The 17,071-nt window shown below is 42.3% G+C and overlaps 13 non-coding genes across 13 annotated transcripts; all 13 read left to right on the top strand.

Annotated features, from left to right (window-relative positions):
• Positions 1-271: 271 nt before the first annotated feature.
• trnar-acg (transfer RNA arginine (anticodon ACG)) lies at positions 272-344 on the top strand. Its single transcript has one exon. It is a non-coding gene; the product is annotated as a tRNA-Arg (tRNA).
• Positions 345-976: 632 nt separating this feature from the next.
• trnar-acg (transfer RNA arginine (anticodon ACG)) lies at positions 977-1,049 on the top strand. The gene has a single exon. It is a non-coding gene; the product is annotated as a tRNA-Arg (tRNA).
• Positions 1,050-2,640: 1,591 nt separating this feature from the next.
• trnar-acg (transfer RNA arginine (anticodon ACG)) lies at positions 2,641-2,713 on the top strand. Its single transcript has one exon. It is a non-coding gene; the product is annotated as a tRNA-Arg (tRNA).
• A 2,948-nt stretch (positions 2,714-5,661) lies between these two features.
• Positions 5,662-5,734, top strand: trnar-acg (transfer RNA arginine (anticodon ACG)). Its single transcript has one exon. It is a non-coding gene; the product is annotated as a tRNA-Arg (tRNA).
• A 636-nt stretch (positions 5,735-6,370) lies between these two features.
• Positions 6,371-6,443, top strand: trnar-acg (transfer RNA arginine (anticodon ACG)). The gene has a single exon. It is a non-coding gene; the product is annotated as a tRNA-Arg (tRNA).
• Positions 6,444-8,034: 1,591 nt separating this feature from the next.
• trnar-acg (transfer RNA arginine (anticodon ACG)) lies at positions 8,035-8,107 on the top strand. The gene has a single exon. It is a non-coding gene; the product is annotated as a tRNA-Arg (tRNA).
• A 2,940-nt stretch (positions 8,108-11,047) lies between these two features.
• trnar-acg (transfer RNA arginine (anticodon ACG)) lies at positions 11,048-11,120 on the top strand. The gene has a single exon. It is a non-coding gene; the product is annotated as a tRNA-Arg (tRNA).
• Positions 11,121-11,756: 636 nt separating this feature from the next.
• trnar-acg (transfer RNA arginine (anticodon ACG)) lies at positions 11,757-11,829 on the top strand. Its single transcript has one exon. It is a non-coding gene; the product is annotated as a tRNA-Arg (tRNA).
• An 886-nt stretch (positions 11,830-12,715) lies between these two features.
• On the top strand, positions 12,716-12,788 carry trnar-acg (transfer RNA arginine (anticodon ACG)). Its single transcript has one exon. It is a non-coding gene; the product is annotated as a tRNA-Arg (tRNA).
• Positions 12,789-13,424: 636 nt separating this feature from the next.
• On the top strand, positions 13,425-13,497 carry trnar-acg (transfer RNA arginine (anticodon ACG)). The gene has a single exon. It is a non-coding gene; the product is annotated as a tRNA-Arg (tRNA).
• A 636-nt stretch (positions 13,498-14,133) lies between these two features.
• On the top strand, positions 14,134-14,206 carry trnar-acg (transfer RNA arginine (anticodon ACG)). Its single transcript has one exon. It is a non-coding gene; the product is annotated as a tRNA-Arg (tRNA).
• Positions 14,207-16,156: 1,950 nt separating this feature from the next.
• Positions 16,157-16,229, top strand: trnar-acg (transfer RNA arginine (anticodon ACG)). The gene has a single exon. It is a non-coding gene; the product is annotated as a tRNA-Arg (tRNA).
• A 636-nt stretch (positions 16,230-16,865) lies between these two features.
• trnar-acg (transfer RNA arginine (anticodon ACG)) lies at positions 16,866-16,938 on the top strand. Its single transcript has one exon. It is a non-coding gene; the product is annotated as a tRNA-Arg (tRNA).
• Positions 16,939-17,071: the final 133 nt, after the last annotated feature.

Below are 17,071 nucleotides of genomic sequence, written 5' to 3' on the forward strand. Positions count from 1 at the left end.
TCTGCTATAAAATTTTTTTTATCTCTGCCCCATGAAAAATATCTAGAATTGCGTTATATTTGTTATAAAATGTCAACATTTTCTTTCTGCCCCATGGCAAAATGTGTAGAACTGCAGACAATGAAAATGAAAAGATAACATTTCCTCTCAGCTGTCACTGGGGAAAGGAAAGGCGGCCGAGGCGCTAGAACGACTCAAGACAAATGCGCATTTCTTCTGCCTTTCTTCACAGCGCAGGAGGAGAGCTACGGTGGCTCAACTGGCAAGAAACGGGCTTGTGGCGCAATGGATAACGCGTCTGACTACGGATCAGAAGATTCTAGGTTCGACTCCTGGCAAGCTCGTGCATTTAGTCTATGTCTGAGTGAGATTTGGAAATGAGCGATATCTTTTCAATTTGTGCTGAGTGTCTTTGCCTACATGCGCCATTAATTTATACCTCATAAACCCAGCAAAAAAAGAAACTTCCCTTTTTCAGGACCTTGTCTTAGATAATTCGTAAAAATACAAATAACTTCACAGATCTTCATTTTAATGGGATTAAACACTGTTTCCCATGCGTGTTCAATGTTCCAGAAACATTCAACATAACTTTTCCATGAAATATATGTTGGAATTTTCTAAGTCGTTTTCATTGGGAAGGCCGATAACGCGTTTTCAACAAATAAAACAATCACTTTTGCAGGTGAAAACACGGAATCCTCCTCATTATTCGACATACATAATTACGTCACTTTTGTTTTGAGCCGACTTTCGCCGTGGCCTTTGAACGGTGCTCACGCCCGGGAAGCAGTTCGATTCCAAATTTCACCCAGTGCCAAACACCCTAACCGGGCGCCTGGCCCAGATGATTTGAATCCCCTCAATGTCCGCAAATCTGATGCGCCTAATAACCATAATAACCAATCATATTACCGTCCGCTACCAAGTATCCAGAATTGACCAATTAGAGCAGAGTTAGGGTGAATTTAGCATCGGGCTTGTGGCGCAATGGATAACGCGTCTGACTACGGATCAGAAGATTCTAGGTTCGACTCCTGGCAAGCTCGTGCATTTAGTCTATGTCCGAGTGAGATTTGGAAATGAGTGGTGTCTTTTCAATTTGTGCTGAGTGTCTTTGCCTACATGCGCCATTAATTTATACCTCATAAACCCATCAAAAAAATGTACTTCCCTTTTTCAGGACCTTGTCTTAGATAATTCGTAAAAATACAAATAACTTCACAGATCTTCATTTTAATGGGATTAAACACTGTTTCCCATGCGTGTTCAATGAACCATAAACAATTAATGAACATGCATATGTGGAACATCATTAAGACACTAACAGCTTACAGATGGTAGGCAATTAAGAAGTTTTGAAAACTTAGGATACTAAAGAGGCCTTTCTACTGACTCTGAAAAACACCAAAAGAAAGATGCCCAGGGTCCCTGCTCATCTGCGTGGGCACAAACCCACCTTTGCTGGACCAGACAGGACTGTCAAAAAGTGCTCTTCATTGACGAGTTGCGTTTTTTTCTCACCAGGGGTGATGGTCGGATATGCGTTTATTGTCGAAGGAATGAGTGTTACACCGAGGCCTGTACTCTGAAGCGGGATGGAGGTGGGGGGTACGTCCTGGTCTGGGGCGGTGTGTCACAGCATCATCAGACTGAGCTTGTCATTGCAGGCAATCTCAATGCTGTGTGTTACAAGGAAGACATCCTCCCCCCTCATGTGGTACCCTTCCTGCAGGCTCATCCTGACGTGACCCTCCAGCATGACAATGCCACCAGCCATACTGCTCATTCTGTGTGTGATTTCCTGCAAGACAGGAATGTCAGTGTTCTGCCATGGCCAGCGAAGAACCCGCATCTCAATCACTTTGAGAACGTCTGGGACCTGTTGGATGAGGGCTAGGGCCATTCCCCCCAGAAATGTCCGGGAACTTGCAGTTGCCTTGGTGGAAGAGTGGGGTAACATCTCAGAGCAAGAACTGGCAAATCTGGTGCAGTCCATGAGGAGGAGATGCGTTATCGGCCTTGAAAACGCGTTATCGGCCTTCCCAATGAAAACGACTTAGAAAATTCAAACATATATTTCATGGAAAAGTGTATACCCCATAAACCCATCAAAAAAAGAAACTTCCCTTTTTCAGGACCTTGTCTTTCAAAGATAATTCGTAAAAATACAAATAACTTCACAGATCTTCATTTTAATGGGATTAAACACTGTTTCCCATGCGTGTTCAATGTTCCAGAAACATTCAACATAACTTTTCCATGAAATATATGTTGGAATTTTCTAAGTCGTTTTCATTGGGAAGGCCGATAACGCGTTTTCAACAAATAAAACAATCACTTTTGCAGGTGAAAACACTGAATCCTACTCATTACTCGACATACATAATTACGTCACTTTTGTTTTGAGCCGACTTTCGCCGTGGCCTTTGAACTGTGCTCACGCCCGGGAAGCAGTTCGATTCCAAATTTCACCCAGTGCCAAACACCCTAACCGGGCGCCTGGCCCAGATGATTTGAATCCCCTCAATGTCCGCAAATCTGATGCGCCTAATAACCATAATAACCAATCATATTACCGTCCGCTACCAAGTATCCAGAATTGACCAATTAGAGCAGAGTTAGGGTGAGTTTAGCATCGGGCTTGTGGCGCAATGGATAACGCGTCTGACTACGGATCAGAAGATTCTAGGTTCGACTCCTGGCAAGCTCGTGCATTTAGTCTATGTCCGAGTGAGATTTGGAAATGAGTGGTGTCTTCTCAATTTGTGCTGAGTGTCTTTGCCTACATGCGCCATTAATGTATACCCCATAAACCCATCAAAAAAAGAAACTTCCCTTTTTCAGGACCTTGTCTTTCAAATATAATTCGTAAAAATACAAATAACTTCACAGATCTTCATTTTAATGGGATTAAACACTGTTTCCCATGCGTGTTCAATGTTCCAGAAACATTCAACATAACTTTTCCATGAAATATATGTTTGAATTTTCTAAGTCGTTTTCATTGGGAAGGCCGATAACGCGTTTTCAACAAATAAAACAATCACTTTTGCAGGTGAAAACACTGAATCCTACTCATTACTCAACATACTTAATTACGTCACTTTTGTTTTGAGCCGACTTTCGCAGTGGCCTTTGAACGGTGCTCACGCCCGGGAAGCAGTTCGATTCCAAATTTCATCCAGTGCCAAACACCCTAACCGGGCGCCTGGCCCAGATGATTTGAATCCCCTCAATGTCCGCAAATCTGATGCGCCTAATAACCATAATAACCAATCATATTACCGTCCGCTACCAAGTATCCAGAATTGACCAATTAGAGCAGAGTTAGGGTGAATTTAGCATCGGGCTCGTGGCGCAATGGATAACGCGTCTGACTACGGATCAGAAGATTCTAGGTTCGACTCCTTGCAAGCACGTGCATTTAGTCTATGTCCGAGTGAGATTTGGAAATGAGTGGTGTCTTTTCAATTTGTGCTGAGTGTCTTTGCCTACATGCGCCATTAATGTATACCCCATAAACCTATCAAAAAAAGAAACTTCCCTTTTTCAGGACCTTGTCTTTCAAAGATAATTCGTAAAAATACAAATAACTTCACAGATCTTCATTTTAATGGGATTAAACACGGTTTCCCATGCGTGTTCAATGTTCCAGAAACATTCAACATAACTTTTCCATGAAATATATGTTTGAATTTTCTAAGTCGTTTTCATTGGGAAGGCCGATAACGCGTTTTCAACAAATTAAACAATCACTTTTGCAGGTGAAAACACTGAATCCTACTCATTACTCGACATACATAATTACATCACTTTTGTTTTGAGCCGACTTTCGCCGTGGCCTTTGAACTGTGCTCACGCCCGGGAAGCAGTTCGATTCCAAATTTCACCCAGTGCCAAACACCCTAACCGGGCGCCTGGCCCAAATGATTTGAATCCCCTCAATGTCCGCAAATCTGATGCGCCTAATAACCATAATAATCTTTTATGGAATTTTCTAAGTCGTTTTCATTGGGAAGGCCGATAACGCGTTTTCAACAAATAAAACAATCACTTTTGCAGGTGAAAACACTGAATCCTACTCATTACTCGACATACATAATTACGTCACTTTTGTTTTGAGCCGACTTTCGCCGTGGCCTTTGAACGGTGCTCACGCCCGGGAAGCAGTTCGATTCCAAATTTCATCCAGTGCCAAACACCCTAACCGGGCGCCTGGCCCAGATGATTTGAATCCCCTCAATGTCCGCAAATCTGATGCGCCTAATAACCATAATAACCAATCATATTACCGTCCGCTACCAAGTATCCAGAATTGACCAATTAGAGCAGAGTTAGGGTGAATTTAGCATCGGGCTTGTGGCGCAATGGATAACGCGTCTGACTACGGATCAGAAGATTCTAGGTTCGACTCCTTGCAAGCACGTGCATTTAGTCTATGTCCGAGTGAGATTTGGAAATGAGTGGTGTCTTTTCAATTTGTGCTGAGTGTCTTTGCCTACATGCGCCATTAATGTATACCCCATAAACCCATCAAAAAAAGAAACTTCCCTTTTTCAGGACCTTGTCTTTCAAAGATAATTCGTAAAAATACAAATAACTTCACAGATCTTCATTTTAATGGGATTAAACACTGTTTCCCAAGCGTGTTCAATGTTCCAGAAACATTCAACATAACTTTTCCATGAAATATATGTTTGAATTTTCTAAGTCGTTTTCATTGGGAAGGCCGATAACGCGTTTTCAACAAATAAAACAATCACTTTTGCAGGTGAAAACACTGAATCCTCCTCATTACTCGACATACATAATTACGTCACTTTTGTTTTGAGCCGACTTTCGCCGTGGCCTTTGAACTGTGCTCACGCCCGGGAAGCAGTTCGATTCCAAATTTCACCCAGTGCCAAACACCCTAACCGGGCGCCTGGCCCAAATGATTTGAATCCCCTCAATGTCCGCAAATCTGATGCGTCTAATAACCATAATAATCTTTTATGGAATTTTCTAAGTCGTTTTCATTGGGAAGGCCGATAACGCGTTTTCAACAAATAAAACAATCACTTTTGCAGGTGAAAACACTGAATCCTACTCATTACTCGACATACATAATTACGTCACTTTTGTTTTGAGCCGACTTTCGCCGTGGCCTTTGAACTGTGCTCACGCCCGGGAAGCAGTTCGATTCCAAATTTCACCCAGTGCCAAACACCCTAACCGGGCGCCTGGCCCAAATGATTTGAATCCCCTCAATGTCCGCAAATCTGATGCGCCTAATAACCATAATAATCTTTTATGGAATTTTCTAAGTCGTTTTCATTGGGAAGGCCGATAACGCGTTTTCAACAAATAAAACAATCACTTTTGCAGGTGAAAACACTGAATCCTCCTCATTACCCGACATACATAATTACGTCACTTTTGTTTTGAGCCGACTTTCGCCGTGGCCTTTGAACGGTGCTCACGCCCGGGAAGCAGTTCGATTCCAAATTTCATCCAGTGCCAAACACCCTAACCGGGCGCCTGGCCCAGATGATTTGAATCCCCTCAATGTCCGCAAATCTGATGCGCCTAATAACCATAATAACCAATCATATTACCGTCCGCTACCAAGTATCCAGAATTGACCAATTAGAGCAGAGTTAGGGTGAGTTTAGCATCGGGCTTGTGGCGCAATGGATAACGCGTCTGACTACGGATCAGAAGATTCTAGGTTCCACTCCTGGCAAGCTCGTGCATTTAGTCTATGTCCGAGTGAGATTTGGAAATGAGTGGTGTCTTTTCAATTTGTGCTGAGTGTCTTTGCCTACATGCACCATTAATGTATACCCCATAAACCCATCAAAAAAAGAAACTTCCCTTTTTCAGGACCTTGTCTTTCAAAGATAATTCGTAAAAATACAAATAACTTCACAGATCTTCATTTTAATGGGATTAAACACTGTTTCCCATGCGTGTTCAATGTTCCAGAAACATTCAACATAACTTTTCCATGAAATATATGTTGGAATTTTCTAAGTCGTTTTCATTGGGAAGGCCGATAACGCGTTTTCAACAAATAAAACAATCACTTTTGCAGGTGAAAACACTGAATCCTACTCATTACTCGACATACATAATTACGTCAGTTTTGTTTTGAGCCGACTTTCGCCGTGGCCTTTGAACGGTGCTCACGCCCGGGAAGCAGTTCGATTCCAAATTTCATCCAGTGCCAAACACCCTAACCGGGCGCCTGGCCCAGATGATTTGAATCCCCTCAATGTCCGCAAATCTGATGCGACTAATAACCATAATAACCAATCATATTACCGTCCGCTACCAAGTATCCAGAATTGACCAATTAGAGCAGAGTTAGGGTGAGTTTAGCATCGGGCTTGTGGCGCAATGGATAACGCGTCTGACTACGGATCAGAAGATTCTAGGTTCGACTCCTGGCAAGCTCGTGCATTTAGTCTATGTCTGAGTGAGATTTGGAAATGAGTGGTGTCTTTTCAATTTGTGCTGAGTGTCTTTGCCTACATGCGCCATTAATTTATACCTCATAAACCCATCAAAAAAATGTACTTCCCTTTTTCAGGACCTTGTCTTAGATAATTCGTAAAAATACAAATAACTTCACAGATCTTCATTTTAATGGGATTAAACACTGTTTCCCATGCGTGTTCAATGAACCATAAACAATTAATGAACATGCATATGTGGAACATCATTAAGACACTAACAGCTTACAGATGGTAGGCAATTAAGAAGTTTTGAAAACTTAGGATACTAAAGAGGCCTTTCTACTGACTCTGAAAAACACCAAAAGAAAGATGCCCAGGGTCCCTGCTCATCTGCGTGGGCACAAACCCACCTTTGCTGGACCAGACAGGACTGTCAAAAAGTGCTCTTCATTGACGAGTTGCGTTTTTTTCTCACCAGGGGTGATGGTCGGATATGCGTTTATTGTCGAAGGAATGAGTGTTACACCGAGGCCTGTACTCTGAAGCGGGATGGAGGTGGGGGGTACGTCCTGGTCTGGGGCGGTGTGTCACAGCATCATCAGACTGAGCTTGTCATTGCAGGCAATCTCAATGCTGTGTGTTACAAGGAAGACATCCTCCCCCCTCATGTGGTACCCTTCCTGCAGGCTCATCCTGACGTGACCCTCCAGCATGACAATGCCACCAGCCATACTGCTCATTCTGTGTGTGATTTCCTGCAAGACAGGAATGTCAGTGTTCTGCCATGGCCAGCGAAGAACCCGCATCTCAATCACTTTGAGAACGTCTGGGACCTGTTGGATGAGGGCTAGGGCCATTCCCCCCAGAAATGTCCGGGAACTTGCAGTTGCCTTGGTGGAAGAGTGGGGTAACATCTCAGAGCAAGAACTGGCAAATCTGGTGCAGTCCATGAGGAGGAGATGCGTTATCGGCCTTGAAAACGCGTTATCGGCCTTCCCAATGAAAACGACTTAGAAAATTCAAACATATATTTCATGGAAAAGTGTATACCCCATAAACCCATCAAAAAAAGAAACTTCCCTTTTTCAGGACCTTGTCTTTCAAAGATAATTCGTAAAAATACGAATAACTTCACAGATCTTCATTTTAATGGGATTAAACACTGTTTCCCATGCGTGTTCAATGTTCCAGAAACATTCAACATAACTTTTCCATGAAATATATGTTTGAATTTTCTAAGTCGTTTTCATTGGGAAGGCCGATAACGCGTTTTCAACAAATAAAACAATCACTTTTGCAGGTGAAAACACTGAATCCTACTCATTACTCGACATACATAATTACGTCACTTTTGTTTTGAGCCGACTTTCGCCGTGGCCTTTGAACGGTGCTCACGCCCGGGAAGCAGTTCGATTCCAAATTTCATCCAGTGCCAAACACCCTAACCGGGCGCCTGGCCCAGATGATTTGAATCCCCTCAATGTCCGCAAATCTGATGCGCCTAATAACCATAATAACCAATCATATTACCGTCCGCTACCAAGTATCCAGAATTGACCAATTAGAGCAGAGTTAGGGTGAGTTTAGCATCGGGCTTGTGGCGCAATGGATAACGCGTCTGACTACGGATCAGAAGATTCTAGGTTCGACTCCTGGCAAGCTCGTGCATTTAGTCTATGTCTGAGTGAGATTTGGAAATGAGCGGTGTCTTTTCAATTTGTGCTGAGTGTCTTTGCCTACATGCGCCATTAATGTATACCCCATAAACTCATCAAAAAAAGAAACTTCCCTTTTTCAGGACCTTGTCTTTCAAAGATAATTCGTAAAAATACAAATAACTTCACAGATCTTCATTTTAATGGGATTAAACACTGTTTCCCATGCGTGTTCAATGTTCCAGAAACATTCAACATAACTTTTCCATGAAATATATGTTGGAATTTTCTAAGTCGTTTTCATTGGGAAGGCCGATAACGCGTTTTCAACAAATAAAACAATCACTTTTGCAGGTGAAAACACTGAATCCTACTCATTACTCGACATACATAATTACGTCACTTTTGTTTTGAGCCGACTTTCGCCGTGGCCTTTGAACGGTGCTCACGCCCGGGAAGCAGTTCGATTCCAAATTTCATCCAGTGCCAAACACCCTAACCGGGCGCCTGGCCCAGATGATTTGAATCCCCTCAATGTCCGCAAATCTGATGCGCCTAATAACCATAATAACCAATCATATTACCGTCCGCTACCAAGTATCCAGAATTGACCAATTAGAGCAGAGTTAGGGTGAATTTAGCATCGGGCTCGTGGCGCAATGGATAACGCGTCTGACTACGGATCAGAAGATTCTAGGTTCGACTCCTTGCAAGCACGTGCATTTAGTCTATGTCCGAGTGAGATTTGGAAATGAGTGGTGTCTTTTCAATTTGTGCTGAGTGTCTTTGCCTACATGCGCCATTAATGTATACCCCATAAACCTATCAAAAAAAGAAACTTCCCTTTTTCAGGACCTTGTCTTTCAAAGATAATTCGTAAAAATACAAATAACTTCACAGATCTTCATTTTAATGGGATTAAACACGGTTTCCCATGCGTGTTCAATGTTCCAGAAACATTCAACATAACTTTTCCATGAAATATATGTTTGAATTTTCTAATTCGTTTTCATTGGGAAGGCCGATAACGCGTTTTCAACAAATAAAACAATCACTTTTGCAGGTGAAAACACTGAATCCTACTCATTACTCGACATACATAATTACATCACTTTTGTTTTGAGCCGACTTTCGCCGTGGCCTTTGAACTGTGCTCACGCCCGGGAAGCAGTTCGATTCCAAATTTCACCCAGTGCCAAACACCCTAACCGGGCGCCTGGCCCAAATGATTTGAATCCCCTCAATGTCCGCAAATCTGATGCGCCTAATAACCATAATAATCTTTTATGGAATTTTCTAAGTCGTTTTCATTGGGAAGGCCGATAACGCGTTTTCAACAAATAAAACAATCACTTTTGCAGGTGAAAACACTGAATCCTACTCATTACTCGACATACATAATTACGTCACTTTTGTTTTGAGCCGACTTTCGCCGTGGCCTTTGAACGGTGCTCACGCCCGGGAAGCAGTTCGATTCCAAATTTCATCCAGTGCCAAACACCCTAACCGGGCGCCTGGCCCAGATGATTTGAATCCCCTCAATGTCCGCAAATCTGATGCGCCTAATAACCATAATAACCAATCATATTACCGTCCGCTACCAAGTATCCAGAATTGACCAATTAGAGCAGAGTTAGGGTGAATTTAGCATCGGGCTTGTGGCGCAATGGATAACGCGTCTGACTACGGATCAGAAGATTCTAGGTTCGACTCCTTGCAAGCACGTGCATTTAGTCTATGTCCGAGTGAGATTTGGAAATGAGTGGTGTCTTTTCAATTTGTGCTGAGTGTCTTTGCCTACATGCGCCATTAATGTATACCCCATAAACCCATCAAAAAAAGAAACTTCCCTTTTTCAGGACCTTGTCTTTCAAAGATATTTCGTAAAAATACAAATAACTTCACAGATCTTCATTTTAATGGGATTAAACACTGTTTCCCAAGCGTGTTCAATGTTCCAGAAACATTCAACATAACTTTTCCATGAAATATATGTTTGAATTTTCTAAGTCGTTTTCATTGGGAAGGCCGATAACGCGTTTTCAACAAATAAAACAATCACTTTTGCAGGTGAAAACACTGAATCCTCCTCATTACTCGACATACATAATTACGTCACTTTTGTTTTGAGCCGACTTTCGCCGTGGCCTTTGAACTGTGCTCACGCCCGGGAAGCAGTTCGATTCCAAATTTCACCCAGTGCCAAACACCCTAACCGGGCGCCTGGCCCAAATGATTTGAATCCCCTCAATGTCCGCAAATCTGATGCGTCTAATAACCATAATAATCTTTTATGGAATTTTCTAAGTCGTTTTCATTGGGAAGGCCGATAACGCGTTTTCAACAAATAAAACAATCACTTTTGCAGGTGAAAACACTGAATCCTACTCATTACTCGACATACATAATTACGTCACTTTTGTTTTGAGCCGACTTTCGCCGTGGCCTTTGAACTGTGCTCACGCCCGGGAAGCAGTTCGATTCCAAATTTCACCCAGTGCCAAACACCCTAACCGGGCGCCTGGCCCAAATGATTTGAATCCCCTCAATGTCCGCAAATCTGATGCGCCTAATAACCATAATAATCTTTTATGGAATTTTCTAAGTCGTTTTCATTGGGAAGGCCGATAACGCGTTTTCAACAAAACGACTTAGCAGGTGAAAACACTGAATCCTCCTCATTACCCGACATACATAATTACGTCACTTTTGTTTTGAGCCGACTTTCGCCGTGGCCTTTGAACGGTGCTCACGCCCGGGAAGCAGTTCGATTCCAAATTTCATCCAGTGCCAAACACCCTAACCGGGCGCCTGGCCCAGATGATTTGAATCCCCTCAATGTCCGCAAATCTGATGCGACTAATAACCATAATAACCAATCATATTACCGTCCGCTACCAAGTATCCAGAATTGACCAATTAGAGCAGAGTTAGGGTGAGTTTAGCATCGGGCTTGTGGCGCAATGGATAACGCGTCTGACTACGGATCAGAAGGTTCTAGGTTCGACTCCTGGCAAGCTCGTGCATTTAGTCTATGTCCGAGTGAGATTTGGAAATGAGTGGTGTCTTTTCAATTTGTGCTGAGTGTCTTTGCCTACATGCGCCATTAATGTATACCCCATAAACCCATCAAAAAAAGAAACTTCCCTTTTTCAGGACCTTGTCTTTCAAAGATAATTCGTAAAAATACAAATAACTTCACAGATCTTCATTTTAATGGGATTAAACACTGTTTCCCATGCGTGTTCAATGTTCCAGAAACATTCAACATAACTTTTCCATGAAATATATGTTGGAATTTTCTAAGTCGTTTTCATTGGGAAGGCCGATAACGCGTTTTCAACAAATAAAACAATCACTTTTGCAGGTGAAAACACTGAATCCTCCTCATTACTCGACATACATAATTACGTCACTTTTGTTTTGAGCCGACTTTCGCCGTGGCCTTTGAACGGTGCTCACGCCCGGGAAGCAGTTCGATTCCAAATTTCATCCAGTGCCAAACACCCTAACCGGGCGCCTGGCCCAGATGATTTGAATCCCCTCAATGTCCGCAAATCTGATGCGCCTAATAACCATAATAACCAATCATATTACCGTCCGCTACCAAGTATCCAGAATTGACCAATTAGAGCAGAGTTAGGGTGAGTTTAGCATCGGGCTTGTGGCGCAATGGATAACGCGTCTGACTACGGATCAGAAGATTCTAGGTTCGACTCCTGGCAAGCTCGTGCATTTAGTCTATGTCCGAGTGAGATTTGGAAATGAGTGCTGTCTTTTCAATTTGTGCTGAGTGTCTTTGCCTACATGCGCCATTAATGTATACCCCATAAACCCATCAAAAAAAGAAACTTCCCTTTTTCAGGACCTTGTCTTTCAAAGATAATTCGTAAAAATACAAATAACTTCACAGATCTTCATTTTAATGGGATTAAACACTGTTTCCCATGCGTGTTCAATGTTCCAGAAACATTCAACATAACTTTTCCATGAAATATATGTTTGAATTTTCTAAGTCGTTTTCATTGGGAAGGCCGATAACGCGTTTTCAACAAATAAAACAATCACTTTTGCAGGTGAAAACACTGAATCCTACTCATTACTCGACATTGGGCTTTGAACGGTGCTCACGCCCGGGAAGAAGTTCGATTCCAAATTTCACCCAGTGCCAAACACCCTAACCGGGCGCCTGGCCCAAATGATTTGAATCCCCTCAATGTCCGCAAATCTGATGCGCCTAATAACCATAATAATCTTTTATGGAATTTTCTAAGTCGTTTTCATTGGGAAGGCCGATAACGCGTTTTCAACAAAACGACTTAGCAGGTGAAAACACTGAATCCTCCTCATTACCCGACATACATAATTACGTCACTTTTGTTTTGAGCCGACTTTCGCCGTGGCCTTTGAACGGTGCTCACGCCCGGGAAGCAGTTCGATTCCAAATTTCATCCAGTGCCAAACACCCTAACCGGGCGCCTGGCCCAGATGATTTGAATCCCCTCAATGTCCGCAAATCTGATGCGACTAATAACCATAATAACCAATCATATTACCGTCCGCTACCAAGTATCCAGAATTGACCAATTAGAGCAGAGTTAGGGTGAGTTTAGCATCGGGCTTGTGGCGCAATGGATAACGCGTCTGACTACGGATCAGAAGGTTCTAGGTTCGACTCCTGGCAAGCTCGTGCATTTAGTCTATGTCCGAGTGAGATTTGGAAATGAGTGGTGTCTTTTCAATTTGTGCTGAGTGTCTTTGCCTACATGCGCCATTAATGTATACCCCATAAACCCATCAAAAAAAGAAACTTCCCTTTTTCAGGACCTTGTCTTTCAAAGATAATTCGTAAAAATACAAATAACTTCACAGATCTTCATTTTAATGGGATTAAACACTGTTTCCCATGCGTGTTCAATGTTCCAGAAACATTCAACATAACTTTTCCATGAAATATATGTTGGAATTTTCTAAGTCGTTTTCATTGGGAAGGCCGATAACGCGTTTTCAACAAATAAAACAATCACTTTTGCAGGTGAAAACACTGAATCCTCCTCATTACTCGACATACATAATTACGTCACTTTTGTTTTGAGCCGACTTTCGCCGTGGCCTTTGAACGGTGCTCACGCCCGGGAAGCAGTTCGATTCCAAATTTCATCCAGTGCCAAACACCCTAACCGGGCGCCTGGCCCAGATGATTTGAATCCCCTCAATGTCCGCAAATCTGATGCGCCTAATAACCATAATAACCAATCATATTACCGTCCGCTACCAAGTATCCAGAATTGACCAATTAGAGCAGAGTTAGGGTGAGTTTAGCATCGGGCTTGTGGCGCAATGGATAACGCGTCTGACTACGGATCAGAAGATTCTAGGTTCGACTCCTGGCAAGCTCGTGCATTTAGTCTATGTCCGAGTGAGATTTGGAAATGAGTGCTGTCTTTTCAATTTGTGCTGAGTGTCTTTGCCTACATGCGCCATTAATGTATACCCCATAAACCCATCAAAAAAAGAAACTTCCCTTTTTCAGGACCTTGTCTTTCAAAGATAATTCGTAAAAATACAAATAACTTCACAGATCTTCATTTTAATGGGATTAAACACTGTTTCCCATGCGTGTTCAATGTTCCAGAAACATTCAACATAACTTTTCCATGAAATATATGTTTGAATTTTCTAAGTCGTTTTCATTGGGAAGGCCGATAACGCGTTTTCAACAAATAAAACAATCACTTTTGCAGGTGAAAACACTGAATCCTACTCATTACTCGACATACATAATTACTTCACTTTTGTTTTAAGCCGACTTTCGCCGTGGGCTTTGAACGGTGCTCACGCCCGGGAAGCAGTTCGATTCCAAATTTCATCCAGTGCCAAACACCCTAACCGGGCGCCTGGCCCAGATGATTTGAATCCCCTCAATGTCCGCAAATCTGATGCGCCTAATAACCATAATAACCAATCATATTACCGTCCGCTACCAAGTATCCAGAATTGACCAATTAGAGCAGAGTTAGGGTGAATTTAGCATCGGGCTTGTGGCGCAATGGATAACGCGTCTGACTACGGATCAGAAGATTCTAGGTTCGACTCCTGGCAAGCTCGTGCATTTAGTCTATGTCCATGTCCGAGTGAGATTTGGAAATGAGTGGTGTCTTTTCAATTTGTGCTGAGTGTCTTTGCCTACATGCGCCATTAATGTATACCCCATAAACCCATCAAAAAAATAAACTTCCCTTTTTCAGGACCTTGTCTTTCAAAGATAATTCGTAAAAATACAAATAACTTCACAGATCTTCATTTTAATGGGATTAAACACTGTTTCCCATGCGTGTTCAATGTTCCAGAAACATTCAACATAACTTTTCCATGAAATATATGTTTGAATTTTCTAAGTCGTTTTCATTGGGAAGGCCGATAACGCGTTTTCAACAAATAAAACAATCACTTTTGCAGGTGAAAACACTGAATCCTACTCATTACTCAACATACATAATTACGTCACTTTTGTTTTGAGCCGACTTTCGCCGTGGCCTTTGAACGGTGCACACTCCCGGGAAGCAGTTCGATTCCAAATTTCACCCAGTGCCAAACACCCTAACCGGGCGCCTGGCCCAGATGATTTGAATCCCCTCAATGTCCGCAAATCTGATGCGCCTAATAACCATAATAACCAATCATATTACCGTCCGCTACCAAGTATCCAGATTTGACCAATTAGAGCAGAGTTAGGGTGAATTTAGCATCGGGCTTGTGGAGCAATGGATAACGTGTCTGACTACGGATCAGAAGATTCTAGGTTTTACTCCTGGCAAACTCGTGCATTTAGTCTATGTCTGAGTCAGATTTGGAAATGAGCGGTGTCTTTTCAATTTGTGCTGAGTGTCTTTGCCTACATGCGCCATTAATGTATACCCCATAAACCCATCAAAAAAAGAATCTTCCCTTTTTCAGGACCTTGTCTTTCAAAGATAATTCGTAAAAATACAAATAACTTCACAGATCTTCATTTTAATGGGATTAAACACTGTTTCCCATGCGTGTTCAATGTTCCAGAAACATTCAACATAACTTTTCCATGAAATATATGTTGGAATTTTCTAAGTCGTTTTCATTGGGAAGGCCGATAACGCGTTTTCAACAAATAAAACAATCACTTTTGCAGGTGAAAACACTGAATCCTACTCATTACTCGACATTGGGCTTTGAACGGTGCTCACGCCCGGGAAGAAGTTCGATTCCAAATTTCACCCAGTGCCAAACACCCTAACCGGGCGCCTGGCCCAGATGATTTGAATCCCCTCAATGTCCGCAAATCTGATGCGCCTAATACGCTACCAAGTATCAAGAATTGAGCGCAGTGGATAACGTGTCTGACTACGGATCAGAAGATTCTAGGTTCGACTCCTGGCAAGCTCGTGCATTTAGTCTATGTCTGAGTGAGATTTGGAAATGAGCGGTGTCTTTTCAATTTGTGCTGAGTGTCTTTGCCTACATGCGCCATTAATGTATACCCCATAAACCCATCAAAAAAAGAAACTTCCCTTTTTCAGGACCTTGTCTTTCAAAGATAATTCGTAAAAATACAAATAACTTCACAGATCTTCATTTTAATGGGATTAAACACTGTTTCCCATGCGTGTTCAATGTTCCAGAAACATTCAACATAACTTTTCCATGAAATATATGCTGGAATTTTCTAAGTCGTCTTCATTGGGAAGGCCGATAACGCGTTTTCAACAAATAAAACAATAACTTTTGCAGGTGAAAACACTGAATCCTACTCATTACTCGACATACATAATTACGTCAGTTTTGTTTTGAGCCGACTTTCGCCGTGGCCTTTGAACGGTGCTCACGCCCGGGAAGCAGTTCGATTCCAAATTTCATCCAGTGCCAAACACCCTAACCGGGCGCCTGGCCCAGATGATTTGAATCCCCTCAATGTCCGCAAATCTGATGCGACTAATAACCATAATAACCAATCATATTACCGTCCGCTACCAAGTATCCAGAATTGACCAATTAGAGCAGAGTTAGGGTGAGTTTAGCATCGGGCTTGTGGCGCAATGGATAACGCGTCTGACTACGGATCAGAAGATTCTAGGTTCGACTCCTGGCAAGCTCGTGCATTTAGTCTATGTCTGAGTGAGATTTGGAAATGAGCGGTGTCTTTTCAATTTGTGCTGAGTGTCTTTGCCTACATGCGCCATTAATGTATACCCCATAAACTCATCAAAAAAAGAAACTTCCCTTTTTCAGGACCTTGTCTTTCAAAGATAATTCGTAAAAATACAAATAACTTCACAGATCTTCATTTTAATGGGATTAAACACTGTTTCCCATGCGTGTTCAATGTTCCAGAAACATTCAACATAACTTTTCCATGAAATATATGTTGGAATTTTCTAAGTCGTTTTCATTGGGAAGGCCGATAACGCGTTTTCAACAAATAAAACAATCACTTTTGCAGGTGAAAACACTGAATCCTACTCATTACTCGACATACATAATTACGTCACTTTTGTTTTGAGCCGACTTTCGCCGTGGCCTTTGAACTGTGCTCACGCCCGGGAAGCAGTTCGATTCCAAATTTCACACAGTGCCAAACACCCTAACCGGGCGCCTGGCCCAGATGATTTGAATCCCCTCAATGTCCGCAAATCTGATGCGCCTAATAACCATAATAACCAATCATATTACCGTCCGCTACCAAGTATCCAGAATTGACCAATTAGAGCAGAGTTAGGGTGAGTTTAGCATCGGGCTTGTGGCGCAATGGATAACGCGTCTGACTACGGATCAGAAGATTCTAGGTTCGACTCCTGGCAAGCTCGTGCATTTAGTCTATGTCCGAGTGAGATTTGGAAATGAGTGGTGTCTTTTCAATTTGTGCTGAGTGTCTTTGCCTACATGCGCCATTAATGTATACCCCATAAACCCATCAAAAAAATAAACTTCCCTTTTTCA

The sequence above is a fragment of the Oncorhynchus clarkii genome, chromosome 26 (genome assembly GCF_045791955.1).
Source record: "Oncorhynchus clarkii lewisi isolate Uvic-CL-2024 chromosome 26, UVic_Ocla_1.0, whole genome shotgun sequence".
Taxonomy (NCBI): domain Eukaryota; kingdom Metazoa; phylum Chordata; class Actinopteri; order Salmoniformes; family Salmonidae; genus Oncorhynchus; species Oncorhynchus clarkii.